This window comes from Miscanthus floridulus, chromosome 7, assembly GCF_019320115.1.
Source record: "Miscanthus floridulus cultivar M001 chromosome 7, ASM1932011v1, whole genome shotgun sequence".
Classification (NCBI taxonomy): domain Eukaryota; kingdom Viridiplantae; phylum Streptophyta; class Magnoliopsida; order Poales; family Poaceae; genus Miscanthus; species Miscanthus floridulus.
In genome coordinates, this window is record NC_089586.1 from 8,763,242 (window position 1) to 8,790,819 (window position 27,578).

A 27,578-nucleotide genomic window follows, 5' to 3' on the forward strand; every position below is an offset into this window, starting at 1 on the left:
GCAGGCGGCTACAGCAAGTGGGTCCCATTCAACATATGCAACATCCGATCTACTTTTACAATATTCAAATAAAACACTTGCAACATATGTCCAAAAATAGCTGAAACACTTGCACACACATCTGAAACACTTGCAAAATTCTAAAAAAACTTGAAAACACGTGTGTAGCCATTGTAAACATTGCAAAATCTAGATGAAAACACTTGCAACATACATATGAAAACACTTAAACCACTTGTATATATATGCAATATCCAGATCTACTTTTGCAACATCCAGATGAAACACTTGCAACATACGTCTAAAACAGATGAAACATCTAGAATATACACTTGAAACATACGTGTATAGCCATTGCAACATGTGCAACATCTCGGTCTACTTTTTAAACATCGATAAAAAATACTTGTAACATACCTCTGAAACATACAAAACACTGCAAACATACGCTTGCAACAAGCGCTTTCAACGCAATGTCACCTTGCTGCCTGGACGAATGGAGGCTCGTCGTTGCGGAGCTCGACACCGGTGCGGAGGTCGGCGGCGACGTAGAGGTCGGCGGCAGCACGGAGGTCGGCGACAGTGCATGGAGCTCACGGTGGTGTGGAGGTTCGGCGCGGGCATCTCTCACCGGCGGATGGAGCGTAGCCACGGCAGGATGCGCGACTCCGGGTAGGGGCTCATGGCGGCACGGAGGTCGGCGGCGATGCATGGAGCTTGCGGCGGCGGAGAGGTCCACGGCGACGCATGGAGCTCACGGTGGCGCGGAGGTCCGGCGTTGTCATCTCTCGTCGGCAGATGGAGCGCACCAACGGCAGGACGCATGACTCCGGATGGGGGTTCACGGCGACGCGGAGTTCGGCGGCGGCGCATGGAGAGCTCGCGGTGGCGCGGGCATCTCGCCGGCGGACGGAGCGTAGCCGTGGCAGGAGGCGCGTCTCCGGGCAGGGGGCGCGAGGTGGGCGGCACGGGGTGGGGCGTGCGGCGCGCAGCGCGGGTGGGGTGGGGCGGTCTGGTCCGTCCGTCCGTCCAGACACCCTGTAGGGAGCATTTCCACAATAATAATGGTCTTTCAAAAAAACAGTAATAATAATGAAATGAAGCAACTTGGTTGCTGCAGTGTTTTCCTGACCGGTTCGCCTTGGCCTGCTCGTAAAACAAGTCTGCAACTTTGTTCAGAGGTCTGTTGATTTCTTTCCATGTCTAGCTCTTTTCTATTTTTGATTCTCAAAGAAAGGAATACATGAGCGTGTAGCATTACATTTATGAATATTGTATCATATATGGATGATAGAATACAATCATTGGTAATGATGCAATATGGAAGATAAGAAAACAGAAACAGAACAATATCCGTATACATTGAGTGTTCAGATGAAACTTTACATCAAGAGCCAAGAGGTATCCAGCCTGACTGGTCTGGACCAACAAAACAACAAAGTCCCAAGTCAAATCACATGTCGGCATCCCCCTAACTCACATACACAGCATTCAGGTAATAAATAAACACGTCTAAAAAAACTGAACATTAGACACCTGCGTGATCATGGTGAGGTTTCAGATCCATCTCCACCTGGTGAATTGTCCACGGCAAGCCCTCCAGTTTCTGAAGCTCAACCAATCCAGGGTTAGCAATGATAACATGGAACATATGTTAATTTATTTAGTGGCAAACTGGCAATGACACTGAGCCAGGTTACCTCTACAATTTTGTTAGCAATGATAACCATGGCTCGTTCGGCTTGCTGAAACTTGATTGAAAGTGATTGAAAAACACTGTTCTGACTGAAATATTGTGAGAGAAAAATATTGTTCCGTCTAAAAAAAGAAGCTGAACAAATCAGATATAAGGTAAGCCGAACGGGGCCAATTTGTGGTACTGCCTTGCAACTGTGAGAGTGCTGTAGAATGAACTACTTGAAAAGGTGCTCAGCTTTTCGATCGATCTCCTGCTCATGGACCTCCGACCCCCGTAAGGCCGTCATGCGTGTGAATGAAATTCGGCTAATATTAAAGTCGGTTGATAAATCGGTCTTGCCTAATTTATTATGAGAGAAAAATAATATAAATTAGCTGATAAGCCAGCTGATAAGACGACGGTGGCGGACAGGACCACCGCCGGCTGGGCGACCTCCACCGGCTGGGCGACCTCTCAGCGTGGGCTGAGTAAGGCGGAGGCGGACACCGTGGATGGGACCACCTTCGGCGGCAAACATTAGTAGAGGGCGCGGCGGTGTTGTGCCGACGAATGGAGTGCGGCGGCGGCGACGTACTGCTAGGATGCTAGTGAGTTGGCTGGAAGAACGGAAGGCTCAGGCCCATTGTTATTTAGGCAAGCCTGTAAAAAAACACGAATCTTGACGAATATCTGAGCCATACAAATGTGGAAGAAAACAACAAAAGAAATCTGCTGGCAGATATTTAGAAATTCCGTTTTTTTGTGACGAGGGGAGTCAGGCTGCTAGCTAGGCTGGCATGACCTATCGAGCTGGTGGACTAGTCAATCCGGCATGGTACGATAAAACCTGGCCCATGCCATGCTTGGGATGACTGTTGATTATTGTGCCACGGCCTTCATCTAATGTGTCATGTTAGGCCCGTCACACGGGTCATCAGCCAGTCTATTTTGTCATCTAGCTTATTGTCGTGCACACATGGTTTATTAAGGCATGTTCAGAAGCCATCTTATCTTACTATTACTAATTGTTGGAGGCCCCAACAGAGACTCCACGTTAATTCTCACTAAATACACTAGAAAAAAAAAGATAAATGCTAGAAATTCTCACATTAATCATAGCCATCCGACCATCAAATCAAAAGACCGCAACCATCTATAACCATCAGATCAATTTCATTTTCTAAAAAATTACCCACCTCTTCCATTATATAGATAATAAAAAATAGACTAAATCTACATATATATACAAGAAAGGGCTTGAATTTTCTATCGTCATTTAGATGGATTTACCATCACGTTTTCTTTTTTTTATAACCATCAGATCTATTTCATTTTCTAAAAAATTACCAACCTCTGGCATTATATAGATAATAAAAAAATATAGACTAAATCTACATACAAGAAAAGGCTTGAATTTTTTATCATCATTTAGATGGACTTACCATCACGTTTTCATTTATTTTTTTGCGAATTAACCATCACGTTTATACTTGGTAAAAAAATATCTAAACTCTATTTCATTTTCTAAAAAATTACCCCCTTTGTCATTATATAGATAATAAAAATATAGACTAAATCTACATACAAGAAAAGGCTTGAATTTTTTTATCGTCATTTAGATGGACTTACCATCACGTTTACTTGGTTGGCCGCCCAAATACGCATGTGCCCCAACTGGTAAAAAAAAAATCTAAACTTCTCGAAAAAAAAAAATCTAAACTCTAGGTACCGAGATGTACAGAGAACATCTAGACATTCACAGTTGCAACGAGAGGCCGAATGAGAAGATCGCCGGAGGGGACTAGCTGTGTAGCTCTTTTGCGGATTGTGCGTAAGTAGTTCGTCCTTTTACTCCTGTCTTTTGCATGAATGGATCGCTGGAATTGATGAACTTTCATCATCAGATTGCTTTGGATTTGATCAAGCTTCCCCTCCTCGGCCGCCCGTAGTCCATAGAGGGCAGATATGCATGTTTGGCAGGTTTAGGTAATAGGATTTAATCTTTTTTTCCCTATAAAAAACCTACATACTAAATTGCCTATTGTTCGTGTATCAGGGAGACCAGAGAGATCACTAGGTCAGGGATCGTTGAAGTTGAAGTGGATGAGCATGATATATATACATATAGAACTACTATCATGTAGCTGGCTACAAAATAACTTATTATGTAACTATTTGAGTTACGATAATTACTATGTTAATTTACGAGATTATAGTAACTCCTTACTAAGTGGTTTACTATAACGTTATGATAAATATTCCCATGTGTTATAGTAACCCAACTATCGTAAATATGTATTGACATTATCGTAAATTAATATATAAAATTATCGTAAATGGAGGTGGCTACAGAATAACTTATTTTATAGCTGGCTAATTTTATATATAAAATTAACATAGTAATTATCGTAACTCAAAGTGGCTACAGAATAAGTTATTCTGTAGCCGGCTACAGGATAGTAGTTCTATATATATATATATAGAACTACTACCCTGTAGCTGGCTACAAAATAACTTATTATGTAGCCACTTTGAGTTACGATAATTACTATGTTAATTTACGAGATTATAGTAACTCCTTACTAGGTGGTTTAATATAACGTTATGCTAAATATCCCCGTGTGTTATAGTAACCCAACTATCGTAAATATGTATTGACATTACGGTAAATTAGTATATAAAATTATGGTAAATGGAGGTGGCTACAGAATAACTTATTCTGTAGCCGGCTACTGAATAGCCTCTCCCTATATATATATATATATATATATATATATATATATATATATATATATATATATATATATATATATATATATAGAACAACTACTCTATAGCTGGCTACAAAATAACATATTTTGTAGCCACCTTGAGTTACTATAATTACTATGTTAATTTATGAGATTATAGTAACTCCTTACTAAGTGGTTTACTATAACGTTATGGTAAATATCTTCATGTGTTATAGTAACTCAACTATCGTAAATATGTATTAACATTATCGTAAATTAGTATATAAAATTATCGTAAATGGATGTGGCTACAGAATAACTTATTTTGTAGCTGGCTACTGAATATACTCTCCATATATATATATATATATATATATATATATATATATATATATATATATATATATATATATATATATATATATATATATAAGAAAGTGCCATCTAAAAAAGTAAGACAACTAGCGTTGTAAGTTTTACTCTCTTTTATGCTTATATTTTGAACTATATCAGTATAGTATTTGAACTTCTTATAATATTGTAATGTGTGCAAGTTTTCAACTTTGAATTTAAGACTTATCATATGGAATTATGTTGCAATTATATGATTGTTTACCAAATTGTATATAAAATTTATTAAATTGTATATAATGTTACCTTACAAAAAATCCTAGATGTGCCACTGATGGTAAACTCCTGTCGCCGGGACTCGGAAGTGTCCCATACAACACAAGGTAAACACGTTGCTCCCTTACCACAACGATATATATGAATCAAAGCTGGAAAAAGGAATTCTAACATTAGATTAGTGTTAACTAATTGTCGTTGTTTCGAATCACGGGCTAGTAAATTTGTATTTGCGCGTCTGGCCTAGATGGTGCGCTCGGAGGACACGAGGATTTATACTGGTTCGAGCGGAATGTCCCTACGTCTAGTCTAAAGTTGCTCGTGTTACTGGCGCTAGTTTGCAGTAGGGGTTACAAAACGGGCGAGAGAGGGAAGAGGTCACAAGTCTCTGGTGAGAAGATCGAGTGTGGTCGAGTCTAGGTGAGCTCGTTGAGCCATTGCCGTTTTTCCCGTGCCCTTCGTCGGGCGTCCTGCTTCCCCTTTTATAGACGAAGGGGAAGGCGCAGGTTGCATGAGAGAAAGAGAAGGAGAGAGAGAGAGAGAGAGAGAGAGAGAGAAGCGAAGGAGAAGAAGGCATCTAGGGTCGCAGCGTCCTTCATCTCCTTTGTGCGGGTCCTGCCGATCCTATAGATGATGATGGGGACGGCGCCATGTCGTGACTCTGTTCACCACTGGCGCTATACGTGGGCGTCATCAACCGGTCGTGACACTCCATTCTGTTCTGGCGAACGGCATGGTAACAATTGCCCCTGTCAGAGACCGTACGGGGATTAGGCAGCAAAGCACAGGCACGCCCAACCCTGTTGACGACGTGAGCCCCCAGGCATGGCCCGTCATGGATGTGGGTCACTTCAAGACGCGCCTACTCCCTTTCTAGTGTCAGAAGTTTGACCCATGGTTCGCACTCTTAGACCCGTAGTGGTTGGAGGCAATACGGACTCCCGTCGAGCAAGGCAGGATCCCCCTCCGAGGGGTCAGGCGAGGCGAAGTTCGCGCCCGAGGGGTCAGCTGAGACAGAGCCCGCGCCCGAGGGGTCTGGCGAGGCGAAACCCGCACCCTCGGGGTCAGGCATAACGGAGCCCATGCCCTCAGGGTCGGGCGACACGGAGCCCGCACCCGAGGGGTCTAGCGAGACGGAATTTGCACCCTCAGGGTCGGGTGACACAGAGTCCGCGCCCGAGGGGTCTGGCAAGGCGGAATCCGTGCCCTCAGGGTTAGGCGAGACGGAGCCCATGCCCGAGGGGTCTGTCAAGACTTTAAATACGCCTTTGACCATCCAAACGGATTGACGTTTATGGCTATTAACTTCTCTCTTCTGGGTATTCCTGATATCGATACCCGATAGTAGCCCCCGAGACCGAGGAGGAGTAGAATACTCTTTCGAAGGCTTTTTTTGACGGAAGGACTCTGAGGGCCTTGGTCTCCCTTCATGGCCTGTGGGATATATCGCTAGGGTTGCGATCGCCTTCTACTGTGATCAGACTTTTTGGGAGCACGCAACCGTGTGATCCAGACGGTCGGAAAGGATTTCTCTTGATTCTGATCCTTCCCCAGGATCTGACCGATCCGCCATTGTCATGCGACCACGTATTCGGTCTCCTTGTGACTCCAACTTCCCCCGAGCCCCCACGCGTAGCAGGGGTCCGGTCGAGGGGTCGGCTCATCTTGTGTTTGTCCTCCCTCAAGCGTTTTTTCGATAAAACGGAGGGGTTGAGCTGTGCCATGTTTTTCTTGATGGACGAATCATGGTGCTCGGTGAGCTATTAACGGGATAGTCCGAGTGGAGCCCTGGCTTCCCGTTCATGGGGGTCCGACATGGGTCAGCTGGTGACTGACTCCAGATTCCTAGCAGCCAGTCCATATAGTTCTTGAGTCCGTTCGACCTGTCCCAAGGGCTCATTGCCTTTCTTTGAGGAAAAACCATGGACCGTGCTCCGGTCAGGACTCAAACGTGGGCCGAGATGCCCGTGGCTCTTGTGCAACCGGCTATTGGCTGCTAGCGGGCCCATCCCTTACCACCCCTCACTCTAAAGGTGCCTAGAGTGGTTGTGAACCCATAAGTCGGCCAACCTTTGAACTCTAGGGCTATAATGGGCCGTGGGAGCATTTTCAGCTTCGTATACCTTCATACCTGCGGTGGTTTTTGACCCATTGAAGGGACGAATCGTCATCCGGTGCATCCTTCGAGGGAGCAGCCAAAGGCATCGTCCGCATGATTCTCAGAGATGCGATATGATGAGGCATGGTGGGCGCGTAGATCTAGGCGGATGGTTCGCCTCTCGCTCCAGCTTCCCTTATAAACAACGGCCTTTTCGAATGCCTAACCGCAGCCTCACCTTTTCCACTTCTCCATCGCCAGCGCTTTAGATCTCTTGCCCTCATTCTTTCGCCACCAGTGTTCGGATCTATTGCCCTCGCTCTCTCACCGCTAGCAAAGCTCTTGTTCTTCCACCCATCGCTTTCCATGGAGTTGTGGTACCACTCCGACGTCACCCATGCACGCATGGAGGGCCTCATCAAGCGTGGTATTCTCCATGGGAGGACCGACACAGTAGAGTGGCTCGTGGCTGGCCGTGAGGAGGTGCCGGTGCCGCCCGATGGCTACGTCGTGTCTTTTGCGCCCTTCCACGAGCGCGGACTCGCAATTCCTCCCCCACCCATTCTTCCGAGGACTGCTACACCACTATCAGATCGAGCTGCAGCACCTAAATCCCAATGGGATAGCATGGGATTCAGCACATCGTGGCCTTCATCGTGCTATGCGAAGGATATCTAGGGATCGAGCCCCACTTCGAGTTGTGGAGGTATTTCTTCTCTGTCTCCCTGTTCAAGAAGAGGGATAGAGCTAGGGACCTGTCGGTGCTGATGGGATGTGTGGGCATCCACCTCTGGGGGGCAGCGGTCCATTGAGTACATGCCCTATCTGTTGTCGAGGTCCAATAAGGGGTGGCATGCACTATGGTTCTAAGTGAAGAACGACATCGGTGCCCCCTTGCCTGACTTCACCGGGTGCCTAATCAAAGAGGTGTCGCAGGTGTGGTCATGGGGGCCTCCCGAGAAGGAGAAGAGGATGATATGCGACCTCCTCAATGCCATCGTGTTCCTGAAGAGTTGTGGCCTTCGCAGGGCCAGCGTCATCGGGGCGTATCATGTGAGGAGGGTGGCATCGCTGATGACGCACGCCATCCCACTGTTCAAGATGACGCTAGGTGCGCAGTTCGATGGGGTGGTGCTCATCCAGGGGGCACTCCATGATAGTGAGGTTGCGTAATGCATCAAGGAGGTGACAGAGGAGTCTGACACCGTGTTCCTAGTCCTGGGACACCCCGTGATGCGGCTGGATGCGGGCTTCGTTGAGCTACCAACGGGGTTGGGTTTTGGGCCTCCATCATGCCACAGCCAGAGCACGCGGCTGTGAGGGCGGCAAACCGTGCTGTAGATGAGTAGTGGAAGAAGAAGAAGGACGACAACAAGGCGAAGTGGTGGGTGAAGGAGTGGGCGAAGCTGGACCGAGGAAAGCGGTGGCAAGGCTCAGAGGAGGAGGAAGAAGAGGAAGAAGAAGGCGATGGCTCTGGGTCACCTGTGTAATGGAATGAGCTGGGGGTGTGGATGAGGAGCCATCCCTGACGTAGGCGGGACCCTTCCCGTGGCATGCCCCAGGGCAAGAGGGAGAGGATGCACCCCTGGAGCTGGTGGAATCAAGCCGCCCCTCTCTGTCTGGGCCTTCCGTGGCCCCCTAGAGTAGACGGGAGCCGGCAGCTCTGCTCCATCTAGGTCTTTCGAGGCGCCCCCAGAGCCAACGGTAACCGTCGGCGCCGCTCTGTCCGGACCGTCCGAGCAGAGGGAGGGCTCGAAGCGGCAACATGATGATGAGTCAGAGCCGAGGTCGGGCGGGCTGACCCCAAAACGTCACCATCCGGTGGCGTCGAGGTAGGTTATGAATTTTTTCATCCCTTTGCTCTAACGAATTTTTGACGTGAACTGACCATCACGTCTTTCGCAGCGCTAGAGGAGGCAGGACTCTCCTGAGGCTAGCACCTAAGAAGACCCTCGCCCTCCATCAAACACACCAGGAGTCGACTGGCGCTGCGTCGGTGGTGAGCAGGAGTGGCGCCGGGGTAGCCACGGCGTCGACCGGGGAGGTGTTTACACCAAAATTTGGCCGGCTAGGAAATATCATTGGCAAGGAACGACACGAGGTGCATCACGTGCATACTAGAAAGGGAAGGAAATATTCTTTGGTATATTTGGAGATGTATGACGTCTAGGAGCTCTTCATCGGCTAGAAAATATTTTATTTTGGGAGAAGCATGATGTCCAAAGTCTCCTTATGTGAAGATAAGGAAGAAGCAAGAGAAGCTAGAAGAATTGGTAATTTTATTGCCAATGGAGTCTACAGAAGGAAGCCATACAGACGTCAACTGTGAAGCGCATCAGTTGTTGGCTCAGAGAGTCTAAGTGCAATACAATTCTATTTTACCTGGTGACCACGTAATGAAGGGAAAAGCCAATTGCCACAACTAAATAAGGCAAATATAGGCACATGCATGTACATGTATGTACTATAGTTTGGCTTAGATTATTGAACTGGCCAAACTGGGAGTCGTACCATAAACTAGATTGGATTGGAATTGTCTCCTTCTTGTCTAGACAAACAAAAGACACGTCGGTCAAGGAAGCTTTATTAGCGGATTCTATAAAAGGGGAAACTGGAGTCCATGTATCTTAAAATTTCCTTTTCTTTTAGATTTATCTTGTTAGGTAAGTTTTGTACTAGATCACCACGTGACCAACTAGGATTGTTTCAGGCCTCAGGGTATAAATATAAGCCCCGGCTATTGTAATCAGGACATCCACACATCAATCAAAATCAGTCTTTACTTTTTTGGCTTCATACCAACCCTTAGGAGTAGGAATAATGTAGCTTTTCAGCGAGTTCTTCAACAAATAGGACTGCATCGACTGATCGACCTCCAGCTTGCTTGTGAGTACCGTCACGACTTGTATTATTCTTGTAACGCTGCATCAGCTGATTGATCTTTTATGAGCCATAATATAAGTTAGTTATCGATCTATATCGTAGTTTGTAAGGCTGCATCAGCTGATTGATCTCTTACGAATCATAATATAGATCAAAGTTATTGATCTTGTGTTAAATAACTTATTGTTTAATACAATATCATCAGTTATCGAATCTGCTAAGATTAGTAAGATTTTTCTTGCTATTTTTTATTGATTCACCAGCTATCGATCTTGTTATAATTAATGTTTTATTAATTATAACAAATCACTTGATTGAGATAGAGATAGATCAGTATCATATCATCTTATTTGATCGTCCTTTGATCTAGTCATGCTTTAAATCTCATAATTGATGACTTAATTTTGCTAAACCGGCTGTTTTTATCTCTATTCCAATCAAACATAGTATGCATCCAAAGACATGTTTCAATCTTGAATAAACTCACTAGTTAATTAGATCTAATCTAATGACACTACCACAGCTGCATTGATCCGATCGAACCTCACTGGTAAGACTTTAGATCAGAAATTATCGATTAGTGGTTTTGTTCATGATCGAGATATGTACTCTGTTTGTTTGTTATGCCTGCATCGGCTGTTTTAGCCGATTGCCTATGCTCTCACATATATAGCATGTTTTCATGAATCTATCAACATATAGATGGTTTCATAGATTCTTTGGCTTTAGTTTGTTATCATTATCATAGCTGCATCAATCCGGTTGAACCTCACTGTTGATGATAATAGATTGGATTCAGATTATTTATGGATTCATTTATGGTAAACAGTCGATTGTTCGCGTGTTATACTCTTTTCATCAAACTTATCGGCCCAACGTTTTATATCGATCATGTTCTATTTAGCCGATGATGTTTTCTGACGTTCCATGAGCATCGTTTATTTTGATTCGTATCATTATCATTTAATATTAGCCGATAATCATTGATTCAAAAGTCTTTATTCTATGAATATGCTGGATATCGACTATTTAGTCGATAGCCCCATTGAATCGGCTATTTGGCCACATATTAGAATTGTCTGGTGCAACACCGACATGTTCCACCTTAAACTACTGATTATTCTCTCCTTGTCAATTGTAGGGTCAAATTGACTGGCATGCCTTTGGTTCTGAAACCAACCGTTCTTGTGTTGAAGCTAAGCAGGTCTTTGGGTTCACTCCATCAAGATCATCCGGCTTGCTGTGTATTGATCACATTGCCACATTTTTGTGTCAACACACTTTTTCGCACGCCTGGTGGGACCACAATCATTTGATCAGACATCAGAGATATGGATTCCGAGCATTGAAAAGTGCTTAACTCTACTTGGACACATGCTGCTAGAATTCACGTATGGAAGAAACTACAGAAAGAACAAGGCGTACTGTTGTAGGCTTCGTGTCTACTAGTACGTGTTATTACTCCACTATGTAGATCGTCATGTTTCAAGAAGGAGCATTCAATGCGGGTATAGTATGAAGATCTAGCAAGTAATCTAGGGTGTGTCAGTGCGTCTACTGGTCCCAAGGAGTTAATGCATCTGCTGGAGACATCCAGGATACATGCTACGTGTGCAAATCTGATTCCTAGGAGTTGGATTTGTTGACGAAGTAGACCGACGATCGTATAACAGATGAGTAGCCGATAGTCACGTCGCCTTGCAGACAACCAGTAAGTCTCAATGAATGCTGTAAAGATACAGGAATTGGCTATTGGAGAGCGGAATCGACTTTTCAAGAAAGGGATCGGCTCGATACAATATTTTTAGTTCAAAATGCAAGCTGATGCCAACGGATCAAGACATCAATGCAAGCCGATGGAGCCTTTTATCCAGTTGGATTCGAGAGAATACATCACCAGACTCCAGTGCATCACATATGACTTGGTTGGTGAATGAAGACACTTGTACACATGATAAGAGAAAGCAAACAAGGGACATGCCAGATGAACAACACGTAACAGGAGTCATGTCTTTACCTAACTCATGGATGGAGGAGTCTCAGTAAATATATGTGATTTCTTTTTATAGTTGGAAATATAAAAATTCAGATGGGAATTAATTGTTTGGCCGGAAAGCTCTGTATAGATGTCAGATATCGGGTATCAACTATGCAAGGCTAAACGAAGTAAGGGGGGTTAGGAAGCGAATTGGACTTATGCTCTCTCATCAGTTACTTCTTCACTGCTGCCCGTTATTCGCTCACTTCCAACATCTCCAAGCCCAGATATATAGCCGATGGGATTAAAGTTGTCCAATGAAATTTTGAGGCAATTAAATTATTTTATCAAGAGCGACTGATAAATTTCCATCGGATTGGATTATATGGCTTGTTCATGTTTGACGGCATATGTGCAAGAACACGACTACAAGATGGGTGGATGGCTATATTAGTACTTGGCATGGATACTCAGAAGGATGTTATGCTTTGCCTGAGTTAACTAGAAGGATCTGAGTCTAGTCCATTTTCCAAAGAAACATGTTGTCTGGTATATGACATCAAGTCAACTACAGTACATTGATCATTGGATAGGTCATCTGAGATATCGGCTAGGAGAATAGTAAGCCATAATCTTAATTTGAGTTGCAGTGCAGGACAATGATATATAAACATATAATATTCCATCGGCCAAAATAAAATGTAGTATCCGTCTGAATATAATACAATCACATATGGTACGAAGATGCGAGGAAACAAAGCTGGATGCCATAAGAAACCAAAGACATTACCATCAGCACACATCAGATGAGAGAAGATCGTCAACTGGTGATTACTATTGGTGTACAGTTGATAGAAGGAGATTGTCAGCCGAAAGTTATTGTCAGCACACGAAAAATTGGCTCCAAGTATTGATAAGTGCTTAGAGTATATTTAAATATCATGGTGGCCAGAATATTTTATTGGCATCTCAGCTGATGAATATATTATGTGCATCGATTTGGCATAGTGTTATTAGCTGGTCACATGCAGATAACTATGGTTAATGGCAAGAAAGAAGCTGATGTTCACGCCCATCATCTCTACATAGCCGATTATAATTATAGACTCGAAGGTAGCTCCTAATCGGCTAAAGCAGGTGAATGGTCAAGAGTTCTAGAGGATTGAATCTAAGCAAGTCATCAAGGATATCGGCTCATGAAGGCTAATTGCAAGATGCAGAGGAAGATCAATTTTGGAGTTATCAAGAACTAAAGGAAGATAATTTTGAAGCATGAGTTCTCACAGTCCAAACTGGAGGGCCTGATTGCACGCCTGGTATGAAAAGCATCGGCTTATGACAACCAACTTTCAAGATAGAAGATAATTTCAAGTGGAAACCAAAGCATCAGGGCTAGAGTCCGATTATGTTTTGCTTGTGATATGGTTGCTATAGTCAAGATACGAGATTAAGAAGTCAAGTTAAGTATTAGGCTATGCTTAAGGAACTTCAACTTCTTTAGGAAGTAAAGGCCGATACTATTGAGGTATTTGAAGATTTACAATTAGTAATTAATTAATTGATCGGCCTATATAAATAAAAAGATGATACTTTGGAGGAGTATTTTGACATTGCCAGTCTAGCAGCAGTGTGCTTCGTCATTATTCAAAAGGAAAATTAGTTATTATTCGGAGATGGATTTGGCAATGTTACGGAGAGACATGTTCATAAATTCTGATTAAAATTACAACATTGATTCTAAAAACCGATGAGATATGTCTATCGGCTACATGTTATTCAGGTAGATTTGACGCCAAGTTAATTATGGAGAAGAATGACATGAGAAAGGAGGCACGCGGGATCAAGACATAGCTCACTTCAGATAGGATATGCATTGGTAATGGATACCTTCTTTGTTCTCAGCATGGCTTCCAGAATTGCGATCTGATTAAGCCGCTAGCCTGATAACGCATCGATGGCTTCAAGCAGTTGTTTTCCTAAGGGATAGAAGTGACCAAGAAAAAGGAGAAGCTATTTAGGGAAGCATATACATGCCCGGTAAAATTCGGAAGCAAGAAGAAGTCAGGTCGATTAGCAGCAGCTAATCTAGGCAAACAACAATTAGCATGGCTAGCCAATGACGGCGATAGATGTCTTGACTGTAGCTTACAGGGACAAACCAGCCGATGGATGCAACCAGAGCACCTAGTAAGGTGAATTGATCAGCTTTACCACCAACCATTTGAAAGTCACGTATGTAATCCATGATGAGAAGGAAAGAAAAGAAATCAAGTAATGATTATTTATCGGATTGGACTTGGTGTTGGACTCATTCATGCAGTGCGGCTTGAGTACAAACAAAGCATATATTGATTCTTTATTAGTTCAAGCCAACATAGAGTAGATGCAAGTGAACAAGCTTGGAAGCCAATGTGGACTGCGAAGCATATCAGCCATCAGGAGACAGAGTCTGACTAAATACGTCCACATACCTGATGCCGGTTAAGAGAAAATAGCAAAAGGCCGCTACCGATTTGCTCATATATTTGAATTAAGATCGAATCAGTACATGACAAGGATACTCATCGGCTTCTGAATGTGAAGATCAAAGCATCAAGCCGATGGGGCCCTTTATGTAGTGATCAGGCATCAAGCCGATGGGTTTATTGAAACCAGATTAAGCCTCCTTCTATCGGCTATTATCATCGCTATTGTGAAGCAGCAGCACAGTTACAACCAGTGAAAACCCCATCTGCTACAAGTTGCAATAGATAAATACTTTCCCTGTGGTGTCTATATACTTACATAGAAGGCAAAATCTGCTACACCATACTCCTACCCAAGGCGAGATCGGTTTAATTCAAAGGAAGGACTACACATACATGGAAGGCGGCGTTGGAAAATAGGATAACTCCCAATGTATTAGTTCATGACACCACCTCCAATGCCCAGTTTGAGGAAGGCTGAGGAAGTTAGGAGCAGTTGACCTATGTGCGCAGATATCAGAAGAAGAGTATTAGAGTTGTGATCCTAATTTGGTGAAACAAAAGATGATGATAAAGCTTATTACATCGGCTAGAGATATCGATTCGTTTATCTCGATATGTCAGATACAAGGCAGGATGAAAATGAATGAGTCCCATACAAGGCGAAAGCGGCCACTGTGGATGACTTCTTCTCTAGCATCATGGCCAGGCCTGACGTCACCAACGATACGATACGATCAGCTCATCATGTAACCAACACCGAGAAGATCATTGAGATGAATACGCTTGGTGTCTCAAGCTCTTGCATGAACTACGCATCAGGGGGTCTGTCGCTGCACACGCACCTGCACGCCACCAAGCTCATCTTCATGTTCTACAGCATGCTCAACGTCGGTTTCATTGCCATGACATTCTTTGGGGCTACCCATGAGCTGCCCGATGGCATGTTCACCTAGGCGCTCTAGATCCCCAACAAGGAGATCGATAAAGGCCAACCTCGCGTCCAAGAAGGACTGAATATAACAAAGGCCATTGTGTATTTGTCAGCAGTAGAGATGGCTACAGGAGTGCGATGCAAGCGCATCAGCAATGCCTGTGCATGGTACAGCGCTGTAATCACCATCAGTGACCAGCATCACCCGTGGTGTTGTTGGCATCGTCACCGCTGTTATTGTCTTGCTAGTTGCGATCATCGTCAATTGCGTTGGCAACGACTGCTGATATTGACAAAGCTCGGATGGCATGGCCATCCCAATCTTGATCTTCCCGGTGGATTTGTAATTCGGTGGTTGACATAGAGAATACCAGAAATAGATCGAGCAGAAAGCCAATAAAGACCAATCACTTCTCTTGAGATAGAATCGGCTGTTACTTCATGACCTTACCCTTCAAGTAGACGGAGTCTGTAGCCGATCGGCAAGAGCATAAAGCCAATAAGATATCGATTTCTGGTACAACAGTGGAACTTCAAAATAATTAGGTGAAATCAATTAAAGATCGACATAGCCGATGACCATCTCTGGAGCCAATGGGATTGTCAGAGTCATTTTCTTCCATGGGTTATTATCATCGGCTGTCCGACCAAGCATATTTTTCAAGATAAAGAAAAAGTCATCATGACAGGTTGCGTCAGAGATACAAAAGGAAGTTAGCAACCTGATAGCCGATAAGAGACCATCGGCTGGGAGTTATTATCTATAGGAAATTAGCTAACAATAAGGTAATCACAGCCGACGATGAAGAGAATTATTATATTAAGAAGATGAAAAGAAGTTACCATCAGTTAGTGATTATCTTACTGCTATGACCGAGTTTAAACACTCTGGACGATTGAGGGCATTAACACGTACGTGAAAGGAACTACTACATACCTATACACAAGTCATCGGAATACGGAAAAGGAAATAAACAAGTTTAAAGAGTTTCCATGGTTCAATGACGTGTTCCGCTGATGTTCGTATGCAGCACTGCAGCAGGGAATAGCCGAGGGATTTAGGAGTTCGGTTAATAATCATGGAAGCATATATAACAAGGATTGCTCAAAGGCCGTGCTCAAAGGCCGATCTGATGAGCGTGCAGGTGATGCATCTAGGGAAGTTGAAGGACGTTCTTGTCATGGGATCTGCAAAATAAGATTAGCATACATATAGCAAAGGAATCATCGGGATTTAATGACAAAGGAAGATGACCGTACTCTTCTGAATCTACATGCATCGGCTATTGGTTAGCCGATGTTGCTTGTCTACATGTCAACATGGTTTAATGACATCGGTGATGATGGTGCTGGTGGTGACGTTTCTGCTGGAGTACCTGCCCAAAATCTATCATGCGGCGCAACTACTTTAGCGAATGCAGGGCCAATCAGGCTACATCTTCAGAACCATTTGGCGGCCGGCGGGTGCGCATGCAGTAGCACAATGACCTGCGCGACGCAGCTATACTACGGCGTTTTCCCCTTCCCCGGCATCATTGGCGGTGACAAATTCGACGATGCCGATGATGAACCTGAGCTACGCGGAGCAGATGCTGCTCCTAATCTCCTGGAGCTTTATGGCATTTAACACGTTCAGTGACCTGGAAAGCACGATGGGGAGTAGGTGGAAATCGTGTTTGACATCATCACAAGCAGGCTGGTCCTCATCACCATGCTCATCGGTAACATCAAGGTATTCCTGATTAGGCCGTGTTCGAGAACATGCAGTTGGAACTCAACCCGTTCGGCCTCATCATCTACAACGCCAACATGAAGCAACTGGTAAATGTGCCGGGGTACGAATACTTCTCCTACTAGAAGATGCGACAGCGATATACAAAGATCAGCAGGGACCAACCCAGTTGCACATGATTGGCATAGCATCTGGCCTCAAGGCCGATTACATCTATTTCTGACACTGAATCGGGCCCTAAGGCCGGTTGCATTTATTGAGCTTGCAATGTTTGAATAAAAGTTGTGCTCATTGTCTCATGAAATGGCACTTAGCAGGTAATTATGCCATGGCAAACGGATCGCCGAATACGATTCCTAATAAATGCCATCCAAACTTACCTTGTTTTGCTCGGCATGCAAAGGGTGATAGTACAATGATAATGGTCTTCCAACAAAATTACAATGATAATGAAATGAAATATATTGGTTGCTGCTATGTTTTCCTAACCACTTCTTCACCTCACCTTGGACTACTCGTAATATAAGTCAAGTCTGCAACTTTATTGAAATCTCTCATATTTATTTCCATGTCCAGCTCTCTTCTATTTTTTAGTTTCAAACAAACGAATACATGAGCGTATAATTAAACAAGCATTGATGGTGCTCTCAGCTCCCACAACTAAAAAGAACAAAACGTGAACATTTTTTTGTGCGACATTCCAACGTGGACCCAGAGTTCTGCCTGCTGTGATCCAGCACCCGTCGCTCCTAAGCCCGTCCTTGCGAAGGAAACAAACCTTGCTCCCATGGTTTCAAAAGGAAACAACTATGAAAAGAACGTGCAATCATGATCATCGGAAAAAATTCCTGCTTGACTCCACGAAATCACGACACCTCCTGTTCCACCTTCCTAAATCCCTCACCCTCTCGCTCTCCTCCAATCACGTGATTCCCCGTCGCGGCGCGTGCGATCTCCTCCAATCACGCGAGCATCTCCTCCACCTACGCTCTACCGCCTCAAGTGAATCCCCAAGCCAGGCACAGCGAGGCGCTGCCGTGTTGCCCCTCCCTCCATCCGCTGGCCAGCGGGTGCCTCCTCCCTCTCCTCGGCCGTCGGCTGCAGCCATGGCCTGGCCAGCCATGACCCGGCGCAGATCTAGGACCGGCGCGTGCCGCCACGGCCCGCTCCTACCGGCTTACCCCGTCGACGTCGACTCCTCACTATTACCACGCCGAGGCTGCCGCCTACCCTAACCTCGGCCCCGGTCCCATCTGCGAAGGGTGTTTGGTCTCCGTCGTCCTGCCTTTACCACGGTGGTTCACAGGGCAGAAGAAGCCCTAGCAGCAAACGGCCTCAGTGGCGGCGGTGAGGGGCGCATGGAAGGAGAAACTGGCGATAGGGATGGCCCTAGGGACTCCCCAGCTCTGCCCCGCCATTGTCCATTGCTCCGGCGGCGCCCACCCCACCACAATTCCAAGTGTGAGGCAGGCATGAAGGATCTACACGCGTGACACGGCCAGGGTCTACTGGTCACCGTGCCAAACCCCAGGCCGAGGTGAGCCCCTGCCTCCTCTCTCCCTGTCCATGTCCCTTTTTCTCCCTCTCCTAGATCTGTGGTGTCCTTCTTGAAGCAGCAAGTGGTGGAGGAGCTGCTCCGGTGAGTGGAGGAGCTAGAGCAGGCGGAGGCGTGGCTACTCGGTGAGGAGGAGGCCACGGAGAACGAGTCGTGGGTAGCTGCCTGAGGAGGAGAATGCTGCGTGGGGGCTGCTACAGGAGCTCGACACTGGGAGTACCTGGGTCGAAGAGTATGTGGGATTGCCCTAGCCATTCGTGCTCCCGTCGACCAGTCTTGATGCAGCCTTTCATGTCACCCAAGTCCGGCGACACCCCCTTTGCCAGCATCTATTGTGTTGTAAGCTTCTGAACCATCACATGGTGGAATGCTTTGACCCTAGCCCTGGATCAACTCCTACTCGATGTCTCAAATTCAAAGCCTCTGGCAAAAATATTTGTGTACTCCTTGTAGTGCTGTGCAGGAAGCACGCTGAGAAGGGCTCGACGGTTGTAAGTTTTGTCCTAAAGGTGAAGAGGTTGCAGTCATCGTACATGTGTACCTATTCTTGGAGCTCAGCTCAACCAAGATATTAGAGGGAGATTGGTGGTGTCATCACTGGAGTGTGTTCATGGTAGTTTACCTCCTTTGCGTGACAATTGAATGTGCGGGCTTCAGAACACAGATGTAGACATATCATTCGCTTACTTGTTAATTGTTGTGGTTCATTACAACTATGAGGTAAAATGCATACTTGCTAATCATTGTCCATTTCATGGCTCAGAACTCATGAGTGTGAACTGCGCAGTGAAAATTTAGTTCAGTTAAAATGTCGGCATTCATGCTTGCTGCAATTAGATGGCTTGGGCCGGGTTGCTTCTATTTAGCCATATATGTATGTAGAAGAAATAGAGATATTGCAAAGGCCTTGCTTGTCATTGATGCTGATATGACAAGTGAAGGCATGCCCCCATTGTAAAAATGTTTCCCTATTGCAACCAGGATTGTTATGTTTTTGCTTCCTGAGCTCATATGCCAAAACTAAAATTTGGATGTGAGTATGTGACCAAGTATTCGTCTATTTTACTGCCTTCTGAGTCATGTTTCCATTTTAAATGAAAAAAATACAGATAGAAATCAAATATGGATTTTGTTGCTGATTTGTTCCGAGGATTCAGCTATTCAGTCCAATGGGCCACCAACATTTTTTGCAAATTTAGTAGGCAATATTGAGCTGACAGGGGATCTTGATTAAACACCACGGTAAACAAAAATCACATTAGAATTTATAGGATCTCAGTCAACGTTAACAAAAACCTGAGGCATTGCCTATATTTTATTATGCTGGGTGATCTTATTTGGTCCATTGGCTATTGGAGGATGTTATTTTATCATTAATCTTGTAACAAAAAGCACCAGCAGCACCCTTTTCTGTTCAGAGCAAATTGAAGTAGGCATCATTAGTCTGACCAATGTCAGAATTGTGATAAATTTCCTTTTTGTTCATCTACTGCAGCTCAGACTCCTTTTCAATGGGTGAAGCCAGATAGTGTCAAAATTGTAGATGAAAGGCTTTAGGACAACTCCTATTGAACTAAGGTGCTTTACGGCTTTGTTGGTCATGTGTGCACATGCGGGAGATTTTAGCATTTATCAAGCTAAGCTTTAAGTACTAGAGCTAGCTTCTTGTGCTTATTGACTGTCAACTTATTTGTACTCTAGACCTTAAAATGCTAAAAAATCCTGGGAATGGGCACATTTAGGTTCTCAATCAGGTTTTTTATTTTATTTTTTTGTTTCTTCATAACCATGTTTGGTGTAGATCCTGTGCCGTGTTTCATATTGGTGTGATTAGTTCTATTACTTGCTGCATTAGTCATGTGCTTATTTTAACAACTAAAATGGAGCATGGTCCAAACACCATCATTCAGGCCTATTGAGTTTATCATATGTGCTAACAGTAACAGCTTATACAAGTTTTAACCTAGATAACCTTATGTTCGATCCTTGAACATGGACATTAATGAAGGTGTATTTAGCTCAGATGCATTATTGCACCCTCAAGAAGTTCCATGTTATGAATCACAGTATATAGTACCCAGATTTACCATTTTAAATTTAAGATGTTTCACCACACATTTGGTCTGGAATGGTCAATGTGTTTGCCATAAATTATTTTCTTAAGTTTGTTTTCTCTTTGTGTAGTTAAGAGATTTCTATAGCGTTGTTTACTTTCTTGTGGCCTGTGGCCACCCCTGGTCGATTAGTCGATTTGTCGAAAAGGCAAGAGCATCTTTGCAATCAATTAGATATCTTGACCTATAAGCACGGAAGATAGAGGGCTTGATATGGGTTTCCAACCCAAGTTATGAGAATTGTTGAGCAAATGGACATGGCTCCACCTGGTTTCAGGCTATAGACCATACTATTTTGTGTGACTTTCCCAAAGAAAATCCAGGTTACCTATTCTTTTTGTCTTCTTACCATAACTGTGATGTTAAACCTATGCATTGCATGCATATAAGCATCCATGTATAAAAGTAAAAGTTGTTCTTCCTATAATTTGTGGTCCTCATCACACTTTTGTATTGTTTCTTCTTACTGTTATCAAGTGTGACTTATTGTCGTCTTCATTGATTCAGATATGGCATCAGGATTCACGTAGGCTTCATAAGCATTGGCATAGTCTTCAACAAGAGCTTCCTAGCAGGGTGGACTCTTCGAGGACACTTTCACATGTCATGCCACTGGCTCTTTAACAAGCAGCCAAAGAGCATATGTAGTCTATGGATGTTTTGGTTCGGAACTTCTCTGTTTAGTGCATATTTTTTCAAGAAGGGATTAGTCGTTGTGTCCACTCATGCTTTTCTATAAGATTGCGCTTGCAACGCAGTTAATTAAGTTTTGCTATTTTCATTCCTCATATATTTTCCATGCTCCTCTTATTGTCTTTGTTTTCTCTACCGCACATCACAAAAATCACACTCAAAGCATCCCTTTTTCTTTGGTAAAGGTATAACATTATTAGACTTCAATTGTTATGATTGTATTTGTTTTTTTGTTCCCGTAGCAACACACGGGTATCACTACTACACAAACGAATATGCGCAGCGTTGCACTTTTGCACTCCATGGCGGGCACCTATTTTTGCCCGCTGCGGTAAATCCCACGATTTACCTTGGCGGGCATTTTTTATTTACCGCAGCGGGCACTTTTGCCCGCCATGGTAAATCGATTTACCGTGGCGGGCATCTTAATATGTCCGCCACGGTAAATACCCTATTTACCATGGCGGACATCGTAAGGTGTCTGTCACGGTAAATCGATTTATCGTGGCAGACATATTAAGATGCCCGCCACGGTAAATACCCTATTTACCGTGGCGGACATCGTAAGGTGTCCGCCACGGTAAATCAATTTTACCATGGCGGACATATTATGGTGCCCGCCACGGTAAATGCCATCTCCAATATAAACCGAGGCCCTCGCACCATCGTCGCCGCCTCCCCCACTCTCTCTTTGTCAGCTCCCCGCCTCCCCCACTCTCTCTCTCAGCTCTCCGCCTCCCCCACTCTCCCTCTGCCTCCCACTACTCTCCCTCGATGCAGGTAGCGGCGCGCGGTGTAGCTCTCCTCCATAGCGCCGCCCCCTATAGCGGCGCGCGTGGGACGATGGCGATGGCTGCGCCCTCCTCCTCCCCCACGGATCCTCCATGAACGACGATGGCGCGGGGCTAGGGTTTCAAATCCAGTGAGTTCATCTCCCTCTTCCTCTCCATCTCCCTCTTCCTCTCTCCATCTCCCTCACTCCTCCCTCTTCCTCTCTCTAGATCCGACGACGGCGACCTCTTCCTCCACGGATCCGGCGGTGGCGACCTCCTCCCCCATGGATCTGGCAGCTGCACCCTCCTCCTCCATGGATCTGGCAGTGGAGCGACCGGATCCGACGGTGGATCTCCACCACGGCCACGACGCCGGGATCCACCACGGCCACGACGCTGGGACCTCCACCACAGCGGGCGAGGACGCGTCGGCGCGGCGGGATCCGCGAGGAGGCATAGGGATCCACGAGGAGGCATCGGCGTGGTCCCCTGCGAGCGACTGGCGAGGTGGTGGCGGCCGTGGGAAGCCCGGATCCATCGCCGGTGGGCTCGCCAGTGGGCTCGAGAACGGGCTCGCCGACGGGCTCCTAGTTTTTTTGTTTTTTAAAAATGATTAACCGCAGCGGGCATCCTAACGTGCCCGCCGTGGTAAAAGTATATTTACCGCGGCGGGCACGTTACACCGCCCGCCGCGGTAAATCGATTAACCGCGGCGGGCAAGGCCGCCCGCCACGGTTAAGCCACGATTTACCGTGGCCTCTAGGCCGCGGCGGACGGCTTTGCCCGCCGCGGAAAACCGAAAATGCCCGCCTCCAGTAAAGTTTGTGTAGTAGTGTATGAACTTATATATAGAACTAATAAATCTATTTGTTAAGTTTTGCCATGTTCATTTATCATATGTTTTCCCTCTTATTGCCTTTGTTTTCTTTGCTATGGCACATCGCGAAAAACACACTCCGAATATCGTTTTTTGGTAAATGTATAACACACATTTAGACTTCGATTGCCGTGGTCTTATTTGTTGCATTCCTGTAGCGATGCACGGGCACGGACTTTGCTTTTTTGGATTAAATGTCACTTTAATGTCGCTATTTATTTTCACAATATTATTATCTTATCGTGCGATCCGTGTATTTTAAATACAAAAGTTTAGTTGTCCCATAGCAACGCACAAGTACGCTACCTAGTTCAATATGGAAGACTAAAAAAACAGTGCACAAACCGAAACAGCCTCCATATGTTATCTCTTCACAGGTGAACTCCTTCAATAGGTGCTCATTCATGGCGGCCGTGACACTTGGTTGTATAGCATCCAGTAGATGCCGCAACTGCCCTCCACTGACCGCCTCTGAGGACCTGAAAAGCTGCACAAAATAATTGGAGATAAACATTTTCTTCTCTTCCTCCCCCTCCACCCAACTCCCATCATCTCTCAGCAAACGCCCTATCAGATTCTCCTTCGCCTTGTGGAGCAAGCATTGTGAAAATACGTTGTATTACTATCACCATAACGCAGCCAATTCACATGTGCTTGTTGCTTTCAATACATATCTATTTGTTCCTCCAGTCTATCCACTGAAGCTTCACACTGCTTCCCGACCTACCGAAACATCGCTGATCGGCTCCCTCCTCCACCCCTCTAACTCCTTCGCTTTTCTCAGTCTCTTCTCAAGATCGCCGAGGACATTTACACTCCACACACTCCCTTGTAGCCACGCCTCTAATATTCTCCCCCAAACAACTTCATGTATACCAGCCCGGCCGTGCGCTCCATGCCTCCTCCACCACCTGTCAGCAAGACTCCTCCTAAAGCCAGGAAGCGTCAAATTTAAAAGCTCGGTCACCACCTCTGGTTCTCCCCCGATCCCCTACTTCTTCTGTATCAATGATAACAGGACGGTGGTCGGAATGGTAGGGAGCACCATTTTTGAAGTGTACCAACTGAAATTTCATTCTCCACTCCGGGTTTGCCACCGCCCTATCCAGCCTTTCACATATGTGTGTGCTCCCTTTTGTTTGTTTATTTTGCCAAGTAAAAACATCTCCAATAAAACCCAGATCATGAAGATCACACAGTTCCAAGACGCCCTTGAACCGGGCTAGGCAAGCTTGAGTTCTTGGGATGTCCCATCCATCTCATGATGGAAAAGGACTCATTAAAGTCTCCTAGGCAAAGCCACGAAATTGTTCCAGTAATTTCTGAGTGGAGCACACCCAACAGATCCCATGTTTTGTACTTGAACTCAGTTCTCACTTCACCATAAATACATGTGAATCTCTATTTATCTCCCCCAGTCACCAAGACCTCCATATCAACGTGGTATTTAGATTTGCTTCGCAATACCAAATTGACACCACTCCTCCACAACACAGCTATACCCCCCCCCCCCTTCCTTCACAATCCACCACCTCCATGTGCTCAATTCCTAGCTACTTCCTGATCACCAACTTCCTCTTCTCATCCATCTTCATCTCAGACAAGAAAAGAATGTCCGCTTCTACGGCAGAAGTGATGACGACATGACCTCCATACATATGACCATGCTTGGAGAACCATATGGAGACCAAGGAGATCAGCGAGGGTGTCCAAGTCAAGAAGGAGGTCCGAGGCTAATTCGGTTCGAGTCCCCAAGGTGGAGGCCCAAAGCAACTCAAGTTCAAGTCTGTCTCGGGTTCCAGGACCAGTCTGCCTTAAATTGGTCACCCAGGACGCATCCGGACTCCGTTTTTTATGATCCACACATGGATGGAAAGCTAATTGGATAAGGAAGCCAACCCAATTGGTTTCACATCAAAAGACCTTCGGAAGCAACGGGAATCGTCGAAACAAGTCAGCATCCAGAATCTGCCAGGGTGCTGCGACACCGTCTTTTAGTCCGTTGGACCGTGTATCGTGTTTGGACCCATTAGAGGGCGCGTCCAGGGGGGTGACGCCTAAGACTCTATAAATACAAGCCGTCGCTCTCCTTAGTGTTTGAGTTTTGTTTAGTTCTTGATTTCTTCGTGAAACAGACATCGTTTTGCTACAACTGTGCCGCCAAGGCTGCTTGCTGTGAACCAGGGCCCCAGTTCTTGATCTTGTTCCCTGTGGCGATTAGTCCTTTCGAATAAAGACTTAAACTCTTTCTCATTATCATAAGCCTTATATTTATTTGCAATTTCAGATTGCGTTTATCTCGTTCTTGCTTGTGTTCTCGATTCGCTTGCAGGAAAGCCTTCTCGGCGAGGTCAATCGCGTTCGCGTGGTTGATAACCAATGGAGCAGTGGTGTAACGGTTGCGGGGGTCCGAATCAGTCTTGGTTCGAAGCCTAGATCGTGAACGTCGAGTCTCCACCAATCGACACTATCATACCTTTCGGAAGATCGGGCCTAGTCTACATCAAGTGGTATCAGAGACCTTGTTGCCCGTTAGGTATAACTTTGTTTTTCCCTTTAGATTGTTTCTATTTTTGCATTACCTATAGTCCACAAAAAGCCAAAAAAAATATACATCATCACATATTCTCTAGTCCTAAAGCCCCGCTGTGCCTTTGCAATTTTTTAAATTTTAGTTTGCTTTATTGAACTGTCGTCCCTCATCGCGTCTTAGTGTTCGTTGTGTTCTGATCTTGTTCTTGGTCTAGTGTCAAGTCTTGTTTCCTAGTGTGGCTTGCATCAGATTGATCTCTAGTTTTTCTTTGAATCTGAAATAGTCACGGAGTGGGTTGCGTGATTGAGTTTGTTTTGTCTAGCAATTCCTTCTACGGCTTCCTCGGTTAAGTATTTTTCTTCCACGGTGGAAATATCTAAAGTTTAATCTCTTATGTGCGGCACTTTTGTGAGATAAAAAAACATAAAACAAAGAAAAAGGCAAAGAGGTGCAAAAACCAAAAGAAGGAAAAAAGACGCACCTAAAAAAAGAGAGAAAAAAATAAAGAAGGAAAGAAAAAGAAAGTGAAAAAAAAGTTCAGAAGTGCTTGCATCCTTTTGAGTCCTTGTGCTGAGTTGTATTGTATTGCTTGCTTGAACTAGGTTCAGGACGAGTTTAGGCCAGCGACATAGACTAGCTTGGGACTACTTTTCAATCTTGTAATTTCTGAATTAAATTATTGCTATTCCTTGCTACTATATTGTGTCTGTCCAAGCTCCACTTTCTTCTAAACAAGTACAGGTTCGCCTTGCAACTGTTACACTCAAGCTACAACGGTATCACAGTCACCGACTGATTGCACCACATGTTGCTTTGGTAAGAACACTTGTAAGACAGTGGTAAGACGCTTGAGAGTTGAGTGCCTTATTTTTCCTTGTCCACAACCTAAGTAGTTGGTAGGGATAATACTTTTGTGTTGTCTTTTGCTATCTTCTAACAATGACAGGTTGTTCGTATCCACCGACTTATGATGGTATAGGTGTTGATGAGTACATGGAGTGGGAAATTGCCATCAATAACATATTTGCTACTCGCTTTATGTATCCAAGGAGGAAGGTAAAAAATGCAGTTAGTGTTTTGCGACATTCTACTTTATCTTGGTGGGAGTCTTTAGATCCTTCTGATAAGCCTCAAACTTAGAATGATATGAAACTTCTTATGTGAGAAATCTTTATTAATCCACCTCCTGTTTTGACTTCATATGATGAGGTGCACCATTTAGGGGAAGAGTCTGTTGTTATTTCTCCTGCTATGCCTAACCTTTTGCAGGACAATGTAGAAAAGAGCGAAGATGGCGTGACATAAAATGAGAAGCTCACAGCCTCATGTGAAAATTCAGAACTATCAACTATTACCCCTGTTGAACATGAGAGCAAAGGTAATGCCCATGATGCTAAACTCACAGAAGGTGAGAGTTCTCTTGATGTGCTGAATTTTTTCACCAATCATGCTATGATAGAGCAAATTTTAGTGGAGCCTTTGCTTAATTTACCTTTGTCACAAGATGATTTGCTTGATGTTTCTTGTGATGAAGATAACTTGCATGATGATATTTATGTTATACCTATGCAATCATTGAAGAATGCTCATGATATATGTGTGCTGAAATCGAGCACTTGTGCTGAAAATAGACTTGTTATTCATAATGCTAGTGAAGTTGATGAACTAAATTGTTGTCTTCTTTAAATACTTTGGGTTACATTAAATTTGATGTTTCATGTAATCTTAGTTCTTTAGAGGAGAAACTTTATGCATATGCTGATTTGCCATGGTTCTCTAGACATACATATCATGTTTTTGGTAAATATAACAACCAAGGGCAATATTTGATACAACGAGTTTACATTTGTACAAATCTGAATTCTCCTTTTGTTGTACAAATTAATGATCCACTAGAGGATAGTAA